The sequence below is a fragment of the Coturnix japonica genome, chromosome 26, assembly GCF_054131305.1.
Source record: "Coturnix japonica strain WE chromosome 26, WE-NBRP24, whole genome shotgun sequence".
Lineage (NCBI taxonomy): Eukaryota > Metazoa > Chordata > Aves > Galliformes > Phasianidae > Coturnix > Coturnix japonica.
The window spans coordinates 4,546,538-4,569,006 of NC_140688.1; the positions used below are offsets into that span (position 1 = coordinate 4,546,538).

Genomic DNA, 22,469 nt, shown 5'->3' on the forward strand with positions numbered 1-22,469 from the left:
CCCAAAGGCCATGTGTTAAAATGCTATCAACTTCAAACATGGGCCAGTGATGCCATAACTAGTGGTGTGACTGCTAGAACACTGAAGTGAAATGATGGTGGTTCCAAAAATAAAGGGGAAAGGTTTTAGAGGGTTACGCTTACATCCATAGTGCTGACAAGACACAGAAAAAGGATTTTAGGAGGAAACAGTACAAGGTTTTTCATGCAAGCTACTGCTACTTCACGTCTTGTTACCACTCCAAAAAAGCACGCACTTACCTTTCCAGCTTATTTGCTAGCCTTATTCTCATTTTCATTTCTTCACGATGCAGCTCTTTGTATTTTTCCACTTCCGCAAGCATAGATTCGTTTTGAAAAATACTGTCTTTGGTATTTTTTATTTTGTCCAACTCACATTCAACCTCTTTTATTCTGCACTTCAGCTGGTCTCTCAGCGAGGCATGATGATTTTCTCTGATTTGTTCTATCTTGTCTTGTGAGGCTGCCTGGACCTGAAGCAGATAATACAATTTCAACCATTGCAAAGAAAAAGTGAACTGCATCTCCCTATACGGTTGCCCATAACCAATTTAAAGGGCCCAGTTTTACTCAACTGAGTCAACTGGACCTTTTCACTACTATCAGCAATCAAGGCAAAACCCTGGAACCAACACGTTAAATAACTGTTTTCATCCAGACAGATCTGCTCTTAGCAATATTACTTATGGGAGCAGCTACTAAAAGAATGCTATGGCTGAAGGACAGGGCACACAAAAAGGATTCTACAAAGAAATTATGAGAATCCCATCCCCACTCTTTCTGCCCCACGGTAACTTCAGTGACTTCTTCCCTGAGCATTTTATCCTGTACAATGATAAAGCATAACCTGTACGTATGGCCAAGCCATCTCTAAGTTATAGCATTCATGTGATGAACAGCAATAACAAGATGACCAGATGGCCATAGCTTCTTCTAAGAACTGCAAAACAGAAGTCTGTCAAGGGACGGCTATTAGCTTGGGGACCTGCAGGCAAATTACACACACAAAAGCACTTTCGCCAAACAATTTTCCATTCTTCCACTTCCCTTCAGGAAATATAGAAGTATGGCACTAACACAAAAAACCAAAGTACGAACAAGAAATGGCAAAAAGAAGTTACATAATAAAAACTACAGACATACACAACAAATTCACTTACCTGCAAAAACAAATTGACTTCTTGAAGTTTTTGATTTATTTCTTGTGCAGCTCGCTCTTCCACTTCTTTCTTGTATCGTTCGATTTGGTTGTAAGTCATCATGTGCACATTGTGGACAGCCTCCAGATGTTGTCTCAGGTTTGCCACCTCTTCTTTCAGCTGGCATCTGGTCTTCTCTAGTTTTTCATGTTTTTTCATGTTTAGAGCCAGCAGTTCTTGCAAATAATGGTTTTGTCCTTGTAGTTGGACGCATTTTTTACACTCTAAATCCAGCTGATGAGAAAGTTCAGTAACCTACAGACAGTAATAAAATGAACTTAGAGGGGTGTAAAATTATTCTCTGAAAATTTATGAAGGGGAAGACCATCAAGTCTGTAACTGTCATCTGCTGACTCAGTACCCGAGTCAAAGGAAAGACAAGATCATCTTTTAAGGGAAGAACAACTTTTAAGTTCTTGCCAATAGGGTTCCTTGACTTACAACCTTCCTCAGTTCTGCAGCAAGTAAAAGATCAACAAGTAGCAAACTAGCAGAATTTCACTTACGGGAGTGTGCTGAAAGGCACTAGGGCCATTCTTTTGTGCACTGCTCTACTGCTCGATGGAAATCAAACCACTCTACCCAGACAGCAGAAAGAATGCCTATCATGCTTCAGGGGGAATGTTCCAGTACAGTTAACTGGGCACAGGAAACAAGTACTCCTCCTGCCATTGCTCTTGAAAGCTTTGTAAACAGTGCTTCAAAAAGCAGCTTCCACAGCAGTGGTAAAGGAAGGTATTTTCTCTCTAGGTCAAATCCAGTGTCTGGTTGCAAGAATATGTACAAAATATGAGATGTTTCAGTAGTTTCCAAGGTCAACTGTGAAGCCAATTTTCTCTCCCAGAAATATAACTTTTCCATACCTACTGAAAAGAATATTACAAGTCTCTAGAAATTAACATGACCCAAACAAAACAACAACAACAACAAACAAACAAACAAACAACAACAAAAACAACAACAACAAAAAAACACCAAAAAAACCAAAAAGAAACAACAAGAACTTGCCTTTGTTCTTGATTTTTCAACTTCATTCACCATTTCAGAATACCTGTTCTTCATTTCTCCCTGGAAATTGAACTGGGAGTCTCTTTCTTTGGCTTCATGCATCTTTAGTTTTTTCACAGCTTTCTTCAAAAGGCTCTTGAACCTGCACAACAAATCAGTCAAGAAAATAAGCAAAGGAACTAGGTATCTATTTGTCACGCTTGTACAAGAAAAGCATAGCTATGGCTTGCTTCATTTTTAACATGCTCAACAGGCCAAAAGTTAATAAGAAAAACCAGCATTTCAATGCAATAGATCACCTGGAGGGTCCACATTTCACCTCAACAGAGGAAAAAAAGACTTCCCTCCCAGAAGTGCAAGGCAGCCTACATTTGCTCTTCTTATGGCAGCTACAGAAAATCATAGGCTCATGTACCAGAACTGTCTTGCAAGAACTGATGTGAGATCTGAATTTGCTCAGAGTTAAACACACCTGCTTTTACATGCAAGTTCCTTAAAGCCTGACTTCTAACCTACATGAGCTCTCTTTCAAGTACTAGTGAACCATACCTGTCACATTCCTTCTGCAGTTCAGTATTTCTTTCCCTTTCCTGGTCAAGACATGCTTCAAGTGGTCGTTTCAATTCTATCGGCTTCTTCACATTCTTTCTTTCATTCTCACACTTTCAAAAAACAAACAAACAAAAATACATGATACACTCAGCACAGGACAGTACACATAGCAACTGCAGATAGCACATATCCATCCTTTTGCCACATTCAGCAGAACACTGAGGCACAGGATTCTTGTAAACATTTAAATCACTTCAGGCTTCACACAAGCGGGCCAAGACCTAGGGATACCAATTAACGCCCCTGCTGAAGCAAATGCTCCTCTGCCCCCTTATTGGGCTTCGTCCCAAAAAGCTGGAAAAAAGATGCTAGAGAACAGCTTCCGCAGTTCCTCTGCTAATAGGTCAGCTTGCACAGGTAGCCACAGCCCTGGAGAACACTGCACACTCTACAGCATTCATTCCAATGACCAGCAGGCTCTTGTGGAAGAGTCTGCTTTTCTGGAATTCACCAGTGTCTTCTCAGTCATTACTTCCATATCTTATTTGTGGGTGTTTACTAATTTAGTTGCTGTTCCTCATGGTGTTTTTTCAGACAAACTACAGGAGAACTGGCAACTAGTTCTGTAGTTTGCATTTGCACCTTATTTATTCTGCAAGGGTTTTAAGCTCCTGTTATTCTGAAAACATGCAGCAGTTCCTCCGTACACTGCACTGAAAATAAGGGGTGTTTTAATCCTGCTTGGAAATCAAGGGGTCAGACAATAACCAGACGGAAATCAAATAAAGAACACAGGAACTGCTGCCTTGCTCCATGTGCTCAACTGGTATCAAACCACACCGTCTTTCTGACAGCACAACTCCGAGATATTCTCTTGGCTTTTATTCAATTCCTTCATGACACCCAAATCACAATAGTACTCAGGGCCTGAGTAGCAGGGATATAAAATCAGAGTATGTAAGAACTCAAGAAAATGTCAGCATTGCTCTGGGTATTGGCTAGGTGTTAGGGACTGTTTTCTGGGCTCACTTCTTCTAAAAGCTCAGCATTTTCCCTACTCAGTTTAGCAATATGGTCTTCAAGGTGGGCTCTCGACTTTCGATCTTCCTCGCACATCATGCATGAGCCTCTGGATGTCATAGCCAACATATTCTGATTTTGTATCTATGGAAACAACAATGACAAAGGGAATGCCAAGATAACCAGAGAGACAACACTGCACATAAACTGCATTATAAACTATTAACTCAAATGGAGGCAGGGCTAAGCTCTCACAACTAAGGATCTATAGTGAATGTTACACTGAGTTTATAAAAGATGGCTTGAGAAGCACCATCAAGAATAGCACTTAATGCTAGTGGAAAAAGTGAATGCTCTCTATACGATAAAATGAGGTTACATCATTTGGAGATAAGAAGACACACATACAACATTAACTCACAGTTTTCTTAAAATTCCCTACACTTACTGACTGTGAAATAACTGCAGATCTCCTCAGAGCAAGAAAATGTTTTCAGAACAGCAATGTTACTTATCCTTTTACACAAAGGAGCAAAGATTTGCATCACAGATGCATTTGTGTGTAAACAAGTTTGCTTATTCAGTTCCCTTTGTAAAGAATGAAAGTTGTCTACATGCTTTGAATAGCACATTTTAAGAAAAAGAGAGACATCCCTGACGTACAGAAGGACATAAAAACCTGAGCTTAAAGGCTTATATGACAAACTCATAAAACTTCCTCATGTGTCTTTACAGGATATGTTAAATGTCGGTTCTCCCTATGTGACAATGTATGGGTAAAATACAGAAGTGTTAAAAATGCTAAAAACCTTCTAATTGGTATATCACCAAAAGAAGATGACAGGAAAGGAACCTGGAAAAGAACTCAGACTTTTCTGGTGCAGATAATCAACAGCTTTTCCCTTCCACTAGATCCTTCTTATTCTCCCTATAGCAGCTTAATTTTCCAACAGCAAACTAATTAAAGAATATTCCAAGGTTACACAAGATGCTAAGCCATGCATGCGCACCAGCTACTTCCCAGCTGCCTGCCACTGACTGCACAGCATTACTTCACCTAGTTGTTCTTTCCTTACCTCAGCCCCCTGCGGGGCAGTAAAGTACCAACACATATTCACAAATGGAAAAAGAACCTAATGAGCTCAGGTGGAAACTATGACAAAGCTCTGAAGATAAAATAGATTTCTCACATCCAGGTTTCCCCTCCCAGATCTCAACCACACATCTCCCTCCTGCTGACACTGTCCGTCCTATCCATCAAAAGAATCATGCTGATTAACACAAACATTTTCATACTACTGCAAAGACAGAAATGGCAGCAGTGAAAGGTGGAGATTTACAACCTTTATCTTATGGGAAAACTCTCAAAACTGGAGAATAGACCATCAGGATTTTCAGAGTACCCTACAGTCACACCACAGCTCAGATGACTCAGCTCCCCTATGATCCCCAGGAAAACCACATAACTTCCCCACGAAAAATATCTAAATAGGCTCAGAAGCTCACATAAAAAAATAAAAAATAAATAAATAAAAGGGAAGTTTATGACTGGCTTACTGAGGCTTCAGTTCTCTTGTCCTGGTGTTGCGCAGCAGCTTCCACCCTGGCATTTTCCATTTCAAGCCTTAAAGAGAAGCACAGATCTTATTAGACAAATCCATAATAGCGCACACTGCAAAAGAATGGTGTGAAAGAATGCTATTTAAAGCAAGAGCTTCTTTTAAAATCATGTTTTACCCTGATGATGCAACAAGGCAATTCTGACGTTTTCAGAGAATCCCAGAAAGCAAAACCTTGCTTCACTCTGTTATTTTCTTACCGTTGGACATGTTCTTCCAGCTGCTTTATTGTAGAACTGCTTCTGGAAGCTGCTAACAGAAGGTCTTTCATTTTTTGGTTAGAAGCTGATATTTGTCTTTCCTTATTATCTAGGTCAGTCTTCAAATCTTGAATGCAACGCTCATATTGAATACGCTGTTTTTCAGAGTCATGTAACTGTAAAGTAGCAATGAGAATCCTCAGCAGCCCGGTTAGGTTCAGTATAGAGAGCTCAGTGAGCACTGAAGAATTTGGATATTGCATGTATCTACATACACCCCCTACCCAAAGTACTGGAATCGTTTCCAATTCATTCAAGCCTTCATTTCTCTTAGCAAATGAACAATAACAGATGATATTTCATCATCTGTGACACTGGCCTCTCCCATCTGCACAAAGGATTTTCTATAACACCATTATGAGCATTGACACTGCCAATCCTACCTTCTCAGTGGCTTGTGACATCCTGAAATTACTTGTTTGCTATTCTATCGAAAATATTAACCAAAAAAACCTCATCCTTTTCCTAAAGTGATTTCACAGCTCATTAGTATGTTATTATGGTAGATGTTTCAGAAAAAACCCACAACTCTCACAGAGAGCAAAAAAGAAAAACTCAAATTCAGCTGTCCAGTATTTCTACTTTTTCTCAGAAATCAGACACCAAACTTGGCCAAACCAAAAGCGATAACCTGCTGAGACACCAGGTCATTTTGCAAAGCAGCTTATCAAATACAGATCTTCTCCAGTTAAAGACATAATGACTTCGTGTCGAAGACCACCCAGTCATGGACACCAAGTGCACAGAACAATGCAGTTCATATACTTGTCTTTAAATCTATACCCCTGAATTTATTTCTAGGATAGGAGGACATTTGCTTATACTTTGAACTCTCTGCTCTGATTTGGCACAGGCATGACTGTGATCACAGATGACAAGGGGCAAGTTGAGAAGACTAAGGGGATAAAGACCACCTTATAGTGTTTACAACCAACCTTATAAGACACAGAAAAACAATTTGTAAATTCAGAGCACCTGTGTAATGTTGCTTCAGATAGTTGGTAGTTTGTACACATCCCATCCACAAATAAATTCTTAATTGTGTTTGACACCAGGAGAGGGAAAAGAAAGAACACTGCTACAACACCCTGGAGCCACAAGAAGAACTTTAGCTGTGGGGCTGAAGAACGGCTCCTACTTGCAAAAGAAACTAGTTGGCTTTTTGATGATTCTAGTAACACTTATCTTTCACTACAGAGGAGGAGGCCAGCTGGCAAAGATTTCACCAGCTTCATGAATTATGACAGGGTATCACTGCTAACCTCCTTAGCTCTCTCTGGTACTTGCTCTCAGAACATTATTTTTCTCTTCTTCACCAGAAACAGGGAAAAATCACCCTCAGATTTTATGTGTAAGTTACAGCCTCTCTGTACCTTAGCTTTAATCCTGTCCAGTTCCTTCTGCAAGTGCAATCTGTCTTCCTCAAGGTCACTGCGGTAGCATGTAGTAACTACAAGGGAAGCTTCTGACATAGACTGCTTTTTAAGAGCATCAGCAAGCTCCTGCTGCAGCTGTCTGACCAAACCCTAAGGAAACAGATAAACATGAGGAAAAACATGAAACTTGACTTTACTCCTTTAAACTGACTATATTATACAGTTCAGTCATTTACCGGTCCTCCTTAATTCTAAGAGAAAAAACAATGAACCACAACAAAACAACACAATTTGGTCCTATGTGTAAAACTTACACCTGATGCATTTTAGAAATACAAAATCATTTTATGAATTGAAACATTTTAATTTATTCTAATTGTATAGCTTACCTCTCTTTCTACTTTGTCAGTCTCATATTTAAAGACTTGTTCCTTTAAATCAGTACACTTGGTATTTAATTCCTTGTTTCTCTCTTCCATGAGGTAAACCTGCTTTTCACTGTCAGCTCTGAGTTTGTTGAACATATCATGAAATCTGTCCTGGACATCATTCACAACCTTTTCTTTGATGATCTCCTTGTTCCGCAAATCTTCCAGCTGCTGACGGAGTAAAAGGTTTTCACTTTGGAGCTGGGCCAATTGTTCCTGCATAGATTCATGCTTTATCATAAATTTACTGACTTGATCTTTCTCAAGTTGCCACGCATGCTCATTTTCTTTTGCTTGACACTGGGCTTGATTTAAGTCTTTTTGTGTCATTTCTAAAAGCAGTGTTTTTTCTCGAAGTGTTTGTTCCAACTGGTGAAGCTCGTTTTCTAGACTATTAACTTTGCTTTCCGTTTTACTCAGCTGCTGAGACAAGCTCTTGTTGCTCTCTCGCACCTCAGAGAGCTCACGATGGAGCTTGTCTTGTAAACGAAGCCATTCATCACGTTCTCTCTGAAATGTTCGTTCGGCATCACTTTTCAATGACTGATGATGTTCGAGATCTTGAACCACTGCATTCAAGCGGGAACAGAATGATTCAATCTCTGTTTCCAGTCTGTCTTTGCTTTCTTTTTTCTGTTCAAGCTTGGAAGTTAGCATTGCAGATTCCGTCTTGAGTAAATTCAGCTGTCCATTGTACTGAAATACTGTCTGTGTTGAGGTTTCCTCACTCAGTTTAAGTTCCTTCTGATGAGAATCATTCTTTTCTTTCAAAGACTCATTTTCCTCTAAGTATTTTCCTTCATCCTCCTGGTGCTTAAGTTTTACTTGATCGAGTTCTAGTCTTAGCATAGCAATCTCTTCTTGCAGTAACTGATTTCTGTGTAGCAGATCCTTTTCTCTGTCATTAGTGTCAGATTTCTGTGTGATAAAGGACAATAATGAATAGTTAGTTGGGAAATAAATTCAGGTTTAACCCATCAGGCAGCTAGGCACCACACTCTCATCACTAAGTGGGATGAGGGAGAGAACAGGAAACAAAACAGAACTCATGGGCTGTGATAAAAATAATTTATTAAGCAAAAAGATGAAGGACATGGAAACAAGAAAGTGATGACAGTATAATAACGAATTCAAAAGCCAAGTAATAGGATCACAAACAGCCTCAGCCAGCTTCTTTCCTAGTGAATCTCCAGATATCTGGACATTTCACGGGTAGAAACCTTAGAAATGATTGTAACAACTATACAGTGAAGAACAGCAGGCAGTTTAAGAGACTGGGAACACAATGTCTTATTTTCCAGTGGCTTCCTACTTCCACATGCAATTCAGGTCTATGTGGGATTGATGATGCTATTCAGAGTTTTTAGACAACAGTAACAAAATTTGGTTATATTGATAAACTGTAGATAATCCACGAAAAGGCACAAAAGGTTATTTTTCTTAAGGTTTTAGAATGAGCACAGTGAAGTATAACCAAATTAATTAGGAATGGAACTGCTTACCTCTGAATTTTTCCTAATAGTTTTTCTTGTCTCTTCTTCCAGCTCCTTCTGTCTCCACAGGTGGTTGCTCAAAATTCCTTCTTGCAGAGCTCTAGCACTCCTTTCATTAGAGAGCTGTCTCTGTGTTTCATCACGCTCTTCTTCAACCTACAGTAATATAGTTGAACTTGTGAATCTTGAACAAAATCAGAATTAGCAATACCTTCCTATTTCATTCTTTTTATTCTTACATTCTATTAATTCTATTAAGAGTCATTTATCATAAAATCATAGAATGACCTGCATATCAATTTTCCATGTTTGCAAACAAACATCTTTAGATTTATCTGAATTGAAAGTTATAAGGATAGTGTGAGTCCTTTGCACAAATCAGCATCATAGAAGTTTTATACTTAATGAATCTCCCTCTATAACACAAGAAAAAAACAAACAAACTAGAACTACTATTCTTGGAAACATACAGAGTTTAAGTAGAAACCCAAGTTATCTTTCTAACAAACTACATATACATACTAAAACCAGAGATGGACACTCATATGCTTACAGTCAAAGATTTAAAAACATCTATTCATCAATATGAGCACTAACACTAAGAACTGCACAAAACAAATGACTAAGATTTCCAAAAGCACAATAACTACACTTACTTTACCCCACTGCAAGGTCTTAAGTCTACATCTCTTCTACTAATATTTAGAAATGCTTCAGAAAATGTGCCAATCCATTTTCAGTTTACCAAAATCTAGCAATACTGCTGGATAAATTGAGTTGTATGAGATTTCCAAAGGCTATTAATGAAGTGAGACACAGAAGAGGACTGACCAGCTGAACAGCAGACCAGGAGGTAAACTAATGCCAATGATGTCCCTGTTAAATCCAGGCAGACTGAAAGAGGTGATGCTAACTACTTACTGCTTCTGCCAGAGCAACGTGGCCACTGAGGATCCTTAATGACCACTTTCACATGTTCTTAATATGTTTGCAAATACAAGTTCTGAAAATTTGAGGCTTACTATTTATGGGGAAAAATACAACACAACAGACCGAATTTCCGAGGTCTATTTCAAACTGCGTAGAACCATGACAGGAATGCTGAAAAGTAGGTAAAGGCCAGTGAAAAGACCCTCAAAACTGTATGTAAGAACTGAAGAATTCATGCAGGTTGTGTACAGTGAGAACATCATCATCTCAATTGCATTAAATAAGCCACTAAACTTGTAATAAAAATAAAGGTGAGAGTTTTTCTGGATTCAGTCTTGATTGTAAGCAACTGAGGCAATTTACAGATTATCAGGTAAACAGTAACATTTAGGCCTAAATTTAAATTCATGTAAGTATACTTGAAAGAATACTACAAACAGTAACTGTAATTTCCTTCTGAAGAAAAAAAACAATAATAATAAAAACATTTTATATATATATATATATACACACATATAATATATATATAGATATATAGATATAGACATACATATACACACACGCGCACAGAGTTCTGTAGTAATTAGGAAAAATAACTCAAAGAGAAGCTTTGCCTGAAGCACAAACCAAACTATAATTCTGAAAAATGTGAAAAGGTATCATGAACTTGTTTGTTCACGCTGGTTTCATGACAATGGTCCTCAAAATGCACCAAGATAATTGCCTAATGTCTCTTTCACCAACAAGTTGAACATACTAGCATAAAATATCAGTTTGAAAGAAACAGAAAAACAGAAGATATATATTTAATATACCTGTTTCTTGAGCTGTTTCAGCGTTATTAACTCTGTTTCTAAATTCCTTACACGAAACTCAAGTTGTTGTTTTTCCTCTGTCTCTCTAGAATATTGATCCTTTTCCCTCTTTAGTTGCTTTCTTGTTTTTTCATATCGCATTTCAGCTCTATGTCTCTTTTCCTCTTCTTGTTTCACAAAAAATCTGGGATTTAAAAGAGAGTATTTGAGGAATTAAAGCACTGACAAAAAAGTAAATATGCCACATCATGAACCAGGAGAAACAACTTAAAACTGTAGAAATGTCACACCTTTTCAAATATAGAAGTTTTTCTGCAATTTTAAACTTTTAACATCACTCTAATTTCATTCCATTAGTGGTGGAAGACACGTTATACATGAGCTGCACAAGACTGACAAATAAGCCCTTAAGTGATGTACAAAATTCATCATGTATTTCCATGTCGACATAGGTAAACATGAACAGTAAACCACGAACTTTTACTAACAAAAATACACTGTTTTTAATAAGTTGATCATCACCTATATAGTACAGATTCATAATGACTGCAAGTAATACCGATAAAACATCACATCACTTATCTAAGACAAATCAAAAACTTTTAAGAAGCCTTCCCTAAGACTATAACAACTGCTTACCATGTGCGGATGAACCTTTTCATTTCTTTTAATAAATTAAAGGATAAGGATAGTGTTCAAAAAAAGATTTGAATATCAGCAACCACTAACAAGTAGTTCAAAACATTGGCTGTAACATCAGTATTGAAGCAGCTTATTCTAAAGGAGAAAGATTTACATGTAGTCTTTAGCTTCCCAAAAAGTACAGCTTTTATCATGTATAGCTAATACTGTTTTGAGATTTTACATAGAAGAAAAAATTAATTCCTTCTATTTACAGATGTTTGGGAATTCTGAAAAATGTTTAGAATCAAATCCAGGACAAATCAGGAACGGCTTTGTCTTACTTACAATCCCCTTCCACGTACTGGGAGACTGCAGGCACATCCTGAAGTTTATTTCCCTCAGCTTATTCTCACAGAGTTTCATGCTCTGTGATCAGCCTGGAAAGCCTCTACTGAACTCACACATGTTGACTACGATCTCTTGAAGGCCATAAAAAGAAATGCACACAAGTACTTGGAGGCCAAAAGTTGGACCCAGTGCTCCAGACACAGACCAACTAGATGCTAAGTAGGGATGGACTCCTCCCTTCAGCTTCTTGACTCTGCAACCCAGGATGCTGCTGGCCTTCTCAGCTGCAAGATCATTCTGACTCATGTTGCACTTAATCTCTGCCAAAGCCCCCAGAGGCTTCTCAGCGAATCAGCTCACCAGCCAGAGCATTTCACTGTGTACACAAGGGGTTCCTCCATCCCACGTGCAAGGGCTTTGAATTCGTTCTTGATTAATTTATTAGGCATAGGAGGTAAGATTCTAAAGACACGATTAGAGTCAGTGTTAAGGAAGAAATTCTCTGGGAAGCCTGGTCTGGTGGTTGGTGACCCTGCACATAGCAGGGGGGTTGAAACTAGATGATCATTGTGGTCCTTTTGAACCTGGGCCATTCTATGATTCTGTGATTAAGACCTCTATCACCTCCAGCAAAATTAATCTGAACCTCCACTGCGCATTTAGTTCTTTGAAAAATATACTTTTAAAACAGTTTGGGGAGCAGGGGACTACTCAGCATAGCTTTCAATACCGAGGAAAGTGCTTCAATTACAAGATTTAAAACAATCTAATTCTACGGATTATTTTATTAGCTTACCCTTTTACTGGCATTTCAAGTAATTTTGGTCTCTCCTCAGATGAAGAATTCTTTGTGTGTTTTTCTTCTATCATTTTTTCATTCTTCCTTAGAGCAAGCTTTTCTTTTACTGGTTGATGGGTAATATTGCCCACTGGTGTATTTGATTTATCAAGACTTTCCTGTTTCTCCACTGCTTGCATTTTGAAATGTTTCTGCTTCCTTTTTTCCTTCTCAACCTATGAAGAGAAAATTAAGCTTCATATATTTTTCTGATTCTAAAGGAGATCCAAGACCAAATAATCTAAGCTTGACTTTTAAAATAATGTAAAATAAAAAAGATTTTCCCCCAAAATTACTCTACAAAATGTACCAAGTCTACAAATATACTCTGAATTCACTCTTGATTTGAAGTATAACAATCAAACAAAAACAAAAAAGCAAAGCAGCCCTAAGGAAACAAACAATAGAAGCATTACTGATGGATAAGAAATCAGATGGACTACACAACAGTAGTTGTAGAAACACAAAGTATGAGTGGATGTATGATGTCGTACTTCCTTAATGATGAGGAAAAAAGCAAACTGAACTCAAAAGCAGAAACAGCTTCACAGCAATCAGGAATTTTAGTGAGAGGCAATGAAGGCACACCATGCACAAACCACAGCAAATGAAGAGATAAATCAAGACCCTGTTCAGAAGCTATTTTCATTCCTTGATCGACAATCAAAACTGGTGTACTTGTATGAATTTCTTTTTATGGTAATGAGGTGATAACTACTTACACTGGAAATGACTGCCACCTATTGTCAAACTGAAACAATACACTTTGCTTTCTCAAAGCCTTCTGATTACATTATGGGGAAAAGCACAGTTCTCCACTGCTTTCCTTATTTATGAGTAACGTTCTTCTCTTAAGACAAAAAAACCAATTTGCACAAAGCACCTTCTTTTAATGATCAATAGCTAACATGAACAGGACCACCGATACTGAGAAAGACTAAAGAATAAGGAAAAGCAGGTGAACTTCTACCTCTTTTTGTAGCTCTACCTTCTCTTTTTCCAAAGCCAGGAATACCATTTGCAGCATTCCTACCTTACTCTTAAATCTTTCCACATCTTGTTTTAGTTCTTCATCCAGATTCCTTTTCAGCATGCCACAAGGTTGCTGAGCATGCGGGAAAAGATTTTCGATTTCTGTTTCTCCTATTTCCTTGTTTTTGATAAGGCAGTCTCTGGGAACACTGTCACTAAGACAGATGTCCTTGCCAATTTTCTTCTCACTTATAAAGCCAAGTGTACTTTCACCATTTGTGGAAACAGGTCTTATATTAGGAAGATTATTAGAAATGTCATCCCAAATATTTGTTTTTAAACAATGTCTCAGGGAATACTCAGGACTTCCCTCTACATCTCTACTAATCCCATTCTCATTCTCTTCCATTTCCTCTGCTTTTGATAGATGTACTTTTGTATTATCTGTGTAATTAGTGCAGCCTTCTTCATCTGGTATTCTCCAGGTATTTTCCATGCTCGCATTTAAGTTATTGTGATCAGGAAGGACACAGAGACTCAGAATAACTATTTCAGGTTTGGGTTCTTTTAGGTCTACATTAAGTTTCACATCTCCAAATTCACCTTTACTTTCTAACTTATCACTTGATTCTGTCACACAAGACGAAACACAAAGACTCTTCAATTCTTCAATGAGGTCATCTTCTGACACTTCTGCCACAAGGGATGGAGCTTTCTCAGATTCATTAATTTCACCAAACAGCTGCTTCAGCTCTGCTGTAATGTTTGTAAAATTTCTTTTCAACTCCCTTTTCTCTTTTTCAATCCACATTTTTTGTATCTTTCTTCCCACAGCTTTAGACTTAACTGCTTGTCAGCACTGTGGGATTCCTCATTTTCTGCTAGGGCTTCCTGATGAGAAATTTCTGCTTTGTCAGTCTGCTTTTCATGTGCTGTATTTTCTATCAAGTTGGTAGTTTCTAAAACATATTTATCCTTAAGTAAGCAGGTAAAGACAGAAAAATTACCAAGAAAAATGAAATTACCGTTAAGCCATATAATTTACATTGCAAACTCATCCCATCATACAACAACAACAAAACAAAGATACCTTATTTATTTTTTCCTCAAAACAGAAGGATCTAGTTTAGAAACATAAACCAATCAAACAGATCAAAACCAATCAGTAACAACAGAAAACACAACTGCCCAAATTTTCCCATACTCAACTTTCTACTGACTGTCCCTTTAAACCCCCTGCTGGTTAGCGTTCATAACAAGCGTGAGTGATCATAACAAGCTTTTTTACTAACCACCACAAGGGACTGGCTACATTACAATCACTTATGCTCCTCAGAGTCAGAATTATTAAATTCTATTCCAAGCTCCCAAGACAAATATTTACAAGGAATACCTGTTCATTCCTGCCCTCAGCCCAAAATCAAGAACTGAGACATCTATCCAAACGGTACCATGCCTCAAGCTCACTGACCAGCTCCTCTCTCCAGCCTTCTCACTGTCTCTGACTTCACAGTCCCTGCAAAGTTGCCCTTGGTTTGTGTTCCCTTCTGAACAAGGTCTGCAGCCTTGGCATCCCAAGGAACCACAACTATTGTCCTTCTTACTCTGGTTATAGAGGCCCTTTTCTCCTTCCACATCGTAACTCCACAAAAATCTTTCACAATGGAGAGCATCTCAGTCACCACCTGCCTCAGCCACTTCATTTCCAAGCTCCATTCACTTTGCACATCTGCTACCACCTTCCAATACTTAAGTTCCGCTCTCTACCTGCTGAAATGAATCACATCCCTCTTCCACAGTGCCTTGGATGTATGATGATATTACTTCCTCCACTTCCCTTGAGGTATTACAGAAGACTCCAGACACTCAATGAAGATCCCTACCCAGTCCTGTATGCTCAATACAAACAGGACGCCTAGCCTATATTCCTCCATAATGACCTTCAAAAAATATTTTCGAACACTTACTAACTTGATCAGATAAGGAGATATTTTGCAGAGGCAGAGAAAGCACTGACAGATCATATTTCAGGTTTTTACTTAATCTTTCTAATACACAGAGGAAAATCTGGCGTGTTTTGTCAAAGAAATAATCACATGATATAAAATTTTGCTCCCAAATGAGTATGTATTTTGCATAGGAAAAAACAAAAAACCCACCACATGACTGCACTGTTTCTCAGAATTGCACGCAAGGAAAAACACAATATTTGGTTTCACATACCTGCCTCCCAAAGTTTTCAGTGGCATCCTTGACCATCTCTTTTTTAGCTGATGACGACACATGAACGGTAGATTCTGAGCGCTCACCTACAGTGAAAAAATTACATCTTTATAACGAACATGACTTATTACAAATTAATTATACCTAGAGTACATCCTGAATCATTGCATTTGTGAGAAAATAGCACAAACTAACACAGCCTCTCAAGCGTATGATTATTTACGATTTGAACATAATATTACAAAACAGTTTGAAGATGCCTCTGTGCGAACTAATCCCTCTCAGGGCATTTTCCCTTTCATTCCTAAGGGAAATTTGATGAAAATCAGTCAGAAATACACCTTTAAGAATCTCAAATGGTTTACATGTAGAACTATATTTATACATACATGACACACTGTATGCTAGACAGCAATCGGCTAGATTCCTCTAGCTACTTTCATTTCTCCTTGTTTTGTGCCACAAAGGGTCTCGTTTAACCCTTTTAGAGTTAGAAATACTTGTACCATAGGAATTATAACACTCTGCAGAAGAAATACAGCTTGCTGAAACCCAAACATAGGAGTTTGAGACAAACTTTCACATATATTTCTTAATACCTGATCTTTGAGCAAATACATGGATTATAGAAAAAAAACAGACACGAGGAAGGATGAACAGAAAATACATGAAATGATGACATAAAATGAGCTATGAAAAGACTGTTTTTCCTATCTAACTTTGCCACGTCCCACACCATCACTGGACTACATTTCACATGACTACATAAAACAGACAAAACAAGAACTCACAGAATCACAGAAACACAAAGGATGGAAAAGACCTCCAAGATCATGGGTAAATTAGGTTGCTAAGTCACTATCCACCATATTTAAAGAGTTGTGGCAGTCAGGTAAAACCCTTAGTGACAGGAGAAAGGGAAACATCACACTTGTTTTTAAAGAGTTTAAGAAAGGAGGTACTTTCCAAGGCCCAGACAACCTTCTATTATGGAGTGACTAGAGTGGAGGATAAAGAAATAGCAACTGATGTTAGCTACCTAGAGAGCTCATCTCTCTAAATTGGAGAAATATCATGGATGGATTCTTTGGTAGACAGGGAAGTGCTGCCAAGTGGTGTATCTGATATGTTAGTGAAAAGAGATCGCATTCAGACAGATACTGACAGCCTACAGAAGCAGGTCTTATGATGTTCAGCAAGGCCAAGCGCAAGATCCTGCACCTGGGTTGGGAAGTCATCAGCTTCAGCACAGGCTGGACAATGAACAGACTGAGAGCAGTCCTGTGGAAAAGGACTTGGGGATAATGCTGGATGAAGAATTACATATAAGCTGAGAATGCATGCTTGCAGTCCAAAAAGCCAATTGCACCCTGGGCCACAAAAAAAGAAGCACTGCATGGCCAGCAGGCCAAGAGAGGTGGTGTCCCCTTCTACTCCACTCTTTCAAAACCCTACCAGGAGCACCGAGTTCATCTCCGGGGCCCCCAGCACAAAAAATCTCTGGCTAGAGCAGGTCCAGGGAAGGGTCTCAAAAAACAATTTGAGGACTGGAACACTTTTCCTATGAGGAAAGCTGACAGAGTTGGGGAATATAAGAGTTTGCAGAGACCATATGATGGCCTTTCAATAATTAATGGGGGCTTACACGAAAGACTTTTAACTATGGCCTGTAGTGACAGAGCAAAGGGTAACAGTTTTAAACTAAAAGATCGTTCAGATTAGATATAAGGAATAAATTCTTGATGAGGGTGATGAGGCACTGCAACAGGTTACCCACAGCTGGGAAGTTTCAATTAGGTGATTTTTAAAGGTCCTTTCCAGCCCAATTCTATAATTCAATGATTCTAACCACCTTTTGTGCATCTTACAGAAACAATATCACTGCAGTAGAGAATCTCCTTTTCTTTATGCAAACACACGTACATTTTTTTTCTAGAAAGAAGTTTAACCTCTATTGTCATCAAAAGAAACAGTACCTTTTTTCCCAAGACATGGATGTCAAACAGCTTGGAGCAATTTCCATTCCATACTTAGAAGTTGCAATAGTTTTCTGAACTCTTATCTAATCATCTACTTCATATGCTTGCTTATATAGGTTTTCACCTGATTTGTAATTTTCAGGGCTCGTTGTAGAAATTCTAAGACCTTAATAGGGAACTGTTTTGTATCTCGCTAACAAATACTTAAATTCACATATATCAGAATTAAGAAACTAAGAACCCACTGAGGTTAGATATACTCCCTCCCATGTATAACAAATGATCTAGCTGCTTCACTTTTATTTATCTTTCCCAACCAAAAGGAATACCTGCCAACATACTTCCACTCACTACCTCCCACCTACACTCTCTTTCCCATGTCCTTCCACTAGCTCTAAACTCAGTGGCCAGTTTAAACAAAACATGAGAGGATGGCTTTGGAAGAGCATATGTAATACATGTTTTCATACAACTGCCAGAGAGGCAAAGAAAAAGCCAGGTAAATAATCAATCATGCTAATGAAGCATAAGCCTGTGAATCACCCATTCTGTCCCACCTGCAGCTCCTGGACAGCTCCACCTGCAGACCCTAGCCAGGAATCAGACACAGGACATGACCCTATTGCTCCTCTGCAGATTGGTATATTTGGCAATGAGAAGGAAATGAGTAAATGTGGACTGCCTGACAAGGGGTGATGATAGCAGGTATGCCGGAGGAACCTTACACTGTAGAAGGATGTTTAGAAATGTTGAATGGAGCTGTAGTGGAGAAAACACCCAAAGATAGAGCCATATTTCATTAAATCTGCTGCTGAAATAACATCTTGCTAGCAAAACATTAATTTAATATGAAGAATTTACAACTACAATGTATCTGCCCACAAAGGGACATGACAAAAAAAAAACAACAACTATTTATAAATACCTTCAATATCATCTACACTCAATTTCTCCTGTGGATCTGCAAAACAAATGAATCAAATGCTTAATTAAATATGCTTATCAGAAAGATTTTGAAGCTAAAATCAGAATATAAAAGACATCATTACCTGATTTTTGCTTTTCTGTTTTTGAAGATGTTTCATTCATCTCTAAAACTGCAGAAACCTTTAACTATGAAAGACAAACCAATGAAAAATAAACACCCATACATTCAAAGTAACCACATATTCATTAATGAGCAGGACAAGTAGATTTCAATGAAAAGCATTTACCTGTAAATTACTGGGTTTCTCTGAAAAGCCTGGAGATGAAAAATGAAAGCGTTATTTTATTTAATTGAAGATATCTTTTATTCTTTACAACATTAGTAGGCTCTGTAATTGTTTCTTGCACAAATTACTTCATTGAGAGTGAAATAGCTAATATCCAATTATCTTATCACACAGAACTTGTAGTAGTATATAAGAAATACAGAGTAATTCCCATCATCCAACTTTTATTAAAAAAAAAAAAAAGAATCAAATCACAGAATGACAACAATTCATGTGAAGCATTAAGTCATGTCTATTAAGAGAACAAGATTAAAATATTTTGTTCCTTTTGGAAGCTGAATTCTGCTTTCTGGAAAAATTAATTAGAGCAGATAGCTTTGGCTTCTTAATGACCAATCAAGAAAGAACCCAGCAGAACTATGACTACTTCTATTCTAGCAGTGCATAATGTTGAGGCTACTTTCTCATTAACAGCTTATGGAGAGCAAGGGTACAGACACAGCAACCTCATACAAACATCATTCAATGAGGTAAAAACAATCTGGTTCTCAACTGACCTCTCTGGATCAGTTTGCAAGGAAATAAATGATACAAACATTGCTTGGTTGTAATGCACAACATGTGCGTTATTCCAAATCTTTTTCAAGTTTAGTGTCAAATCTTATTTCCTAACTCACACAACCTACTGCCCTGTGCTGCAGTCATCTTATACTTTACGACTCCATTCATGAAACAAGCATACAAAATGCTTCTACGAATTGTTCCACAAAATAATTTTTAGATTTAAATAAATACTAAAAACAAATCATCAAGACTTGATTTTCGAACACTAGGTGGTCAAGTAACATGGAAATACATTAAAAAGACTACCACAGTCACCTCTTCCCCCCTCCCACACTGATTTCAAGCTTAGCAGAATCATATGAAGCAGACATTAAAGACAATTGGTAAGTTGATTTATGGATTCCAGAAGCTTGCTAAGATTTGGTGTCTGCTTACAAAAATAAAATTGGACTTGCCTTTTAGGCTATGTCATTGAATCCATATTATAAGCCACATTGCCAAAGCACTCTCAAAAAGATAAAAGATTTATTCCAATAGCAAAATTTTCCAGCACACTTATGATCAATCAGGATGCTCATAAAGCAAATGCCATGAGCTGCAGGTGGAAACCCGCAGAAACATAACAAGAATTTGCCCACATATTTTAGTTCTTAAAGAAAAACAGGAAACTAAAAAAAATTAAATAAACAAACAAAAAGATTAACCAAATGATATTTCTCTTCTGCTGATAATGCAGAAATATCCAAATCCTCAGACAGATAAATCTTAAACCAGATATCACTCCCACCACTTTAAGCAACCACTTAAAGCAAAGAAAAACACTCGAACAAACACATATCCAAAAAGTATACATAGTGAATGCAAGAACCGCCTGGACTAATCAAGCAGGCCAGCAAGTTCAGTGTTCACTGCTGTTAATTAACATCAGCCAAGCACTTCATTGCTACAGCACATACTCACTGAACAACAGGACTGACAAGGAAAACAAAAGAAAAAGTTCACTTGTCTATAAACACAGACAAATCCAATCTATGAGATAGTTACCCTTGTTGTGCTCCCCTGAAACACTCTGCAAGCGTACTCCATGTTCAACTGCAGGTGGGAGAAACACAGGAGGAGATGCTTTCCTCGAACCTTCAGAACACGGCTGTACAATACAGTACATACGTGTAAGAATTTGTACAAAACAATTTTTTTAAAATAAAATCTAACAAAGGCTTTTGCATTTTAAATAAAAGGGCAAAAAAATCCTCACAATTCATCTAAACTATTCCATAATGTTGATTAAGGCTGGCAAATCACAGAGCCACACAAGAAATTAACACAGGAAATCAAGATGTTGATTGTGAACAAGAAGCTGCAGCTCTGTGTTGATTGAACACTGGCATCAAATTTGCACCTGGCATTCAAATATCAGCCTACATTGCTGGGGCACATGTCCCACAATGTTGAGTGAGTGCATCACTACGTTGCAAAAGCAAGATTTGATTTGCTTAAAGGGCAAAAAGGCAAAGCTGATAGCGATTAAGCTATCTAGAAAGTCTTGTATTTTTAAGAAAGGAGCGGGGAATTAGTTTTTTTCCCAACAACAAAGGCTAGAGGGGAAGTAGCTACAGACCCTGCTCACTCTCATCTTGAGAATTATCAGACAGAAAGGATAAACACAGCCAGCACACTTGGTGTCTGCTGAACATGATTTTCAAAATCGGATTAAGTCTATCTAGAGAAGACAGAGGTTCTATACAGAAAAATCTAAATGTCTGGGTTGCTCAATGTATTGGCATCCATTAAACTCTGACTGGATCAGCAGAATAGATCTGAATAGTAGGAAAAAAAAAAATCCTCACAAAAATATGCCTGAGAAGTTCATAAGTTTAAAAGCAGCAATAAACTGCTGTATTAAAACTGTGCTAGAAAATCAACTCCAAAGCCTGCAGCCAGGAGGCCAACGTAAGTAGTCTGACATAACTTTGTCCCAGTACTATCTCAACAGAGAACCTACGCTACAGGTATTTCAATGACCCTCAGATACAGGACATCGAGCAGCAGCAACATGGGGTAAATAAGCCTCACCAGGGGTGGGGCTCAACGCAAAGGCAAGCTCTCACGTAGTTCTCATCTGGCTCTCCCACAGACCAGGGAGATGCACATATCACAGAAAGTACCTCAGAATCCCAGGGAGAATCAGACTCTTCCTTTTTCTCTGTTCCTACTGCTGGCAGAGCACCTACAAAAAAATGGACAAAGAGAGACACTGAGAATTTACTGCACTCCACTTTTATACCCCATCAGTCAAACAAAGGATCTGAAAGATGAGTAACAGTACTACAGCAAAGGACAAACCAAGAAATGAGTTACACTCAACGGTAGCTTTACACCCAGTCACATCACAGTATTCTGTTTTCTCCTCTTCATTTCTTTTCCAGCAAAAGATGCATAAGAATGGTGGCTGACATGACAATGTCCCTCGTGTTGGGACAACGTTAAGGAAGAAACTCCAGCATGCTTCAGTCTCAGCATATGGACACCCTGAGTCATCTTCCCTCTTGCCTACACCTCCATCATCTGGCACTTACTATCACATTCCACTCTACAGTACATACCACAAAAGCACGATACAAAACAACCTCACACTAAGAGGAAGCTGCCAACACTCACGGCTCCTTGCTTAGTGCTATCAAGGGATACCTCACCTGACCATGATTCATAATCCTGCAACTTCTGACCAGGTACATACATAAGGACTGACATTTAGGAATGAAACAGAAGTTCACAGCTCCAATACAGTCCAGAACACTGCAAGCATTTTAAATCTTATCACTTCAAAGTCTAGTATCTTCTGACCACCAAACTCCCATCTAGAGCAGACCACAGTCAGTTCTCTCTTCTAAGCTACTCCATTATGTAAAACAAACTCAGGATTGACTCACACAGAAACGCAAGGAAAATTTACAGGAATGAGCCAGACAGGAGCAATGGCGTCCACT

The 22,469-nt window shown here is 38.3% G+C and overlaps 1 long non-coding RNA gene and 1 pseudogene across 2 annotated transcripts in view; one reads left to right on the forward strand and one right to left on the reverse strand.

Moving 5' to 3' along the window:
- LOC146756705 (uncharacterized) overlaps nucleotides 1–22,469 on the forward strand; it is a 378,411-nt gene that overhangs the window by 215,764 nt on the left and 140,178 nt on the right. The window lies entirely within an intron of this gene.
- LOC146756717 (uncharacterized) overlaps nucleotides 1–22,469 on the reverse strand; it is a 47,729-nt pseudogene that overhangs the window by 4,844 nt on the left and 20,416 nt on the right. The window contains exons 14-29 of the transcript XR_014937357.1: nucleotides 18,754–18,811; nucleotides 18,630–18,665; nucleotides 15,726–15,811; nucleotides 13,469–14,477; nucleotides 13,053–13,056; nucleotides 12,489–12,706; nucleotides 10,721–10,904; nucleotides 8,985–9,131; nucleotides 7,444–8,400; nucleotides 7,052–7,204; nucleotides 5,619–5,794; nucleotides 5,357–5,423; nucleotides 2,777–2,889; nucleotides 2,228–2,369; nucleotides 1,181–1,474; nucleotides 261–493 (exon numbers count right to left, since the gene is read on the reverse strand). The product of XR_014937357.1 is annotated as an uncharacterized LOC146756717 (transcript). The remainder of the gene's footprint in view (nucleotides 1–260; nucleotides 494–1,180; nucleotides 1,475–2,227; nucleotides 2,370–2,776; nucleotides 2,890–5,356; nucleotides 5,424–5,618; nucleotides 5,795–7,051; nucleotides 7,205–7,443; nucleotides 8,401–8,984; nucleotides 9,132–10,720; nucleotides 10,905–12,488; nucleotides 12,707–13,052; nucleotides 13,057–13,468; nucleotides 14,478–15,725; nucleotides 15,812–18,629; nucleotides 18,666–18,753; nucleotides 18,812–22,469) is intronic.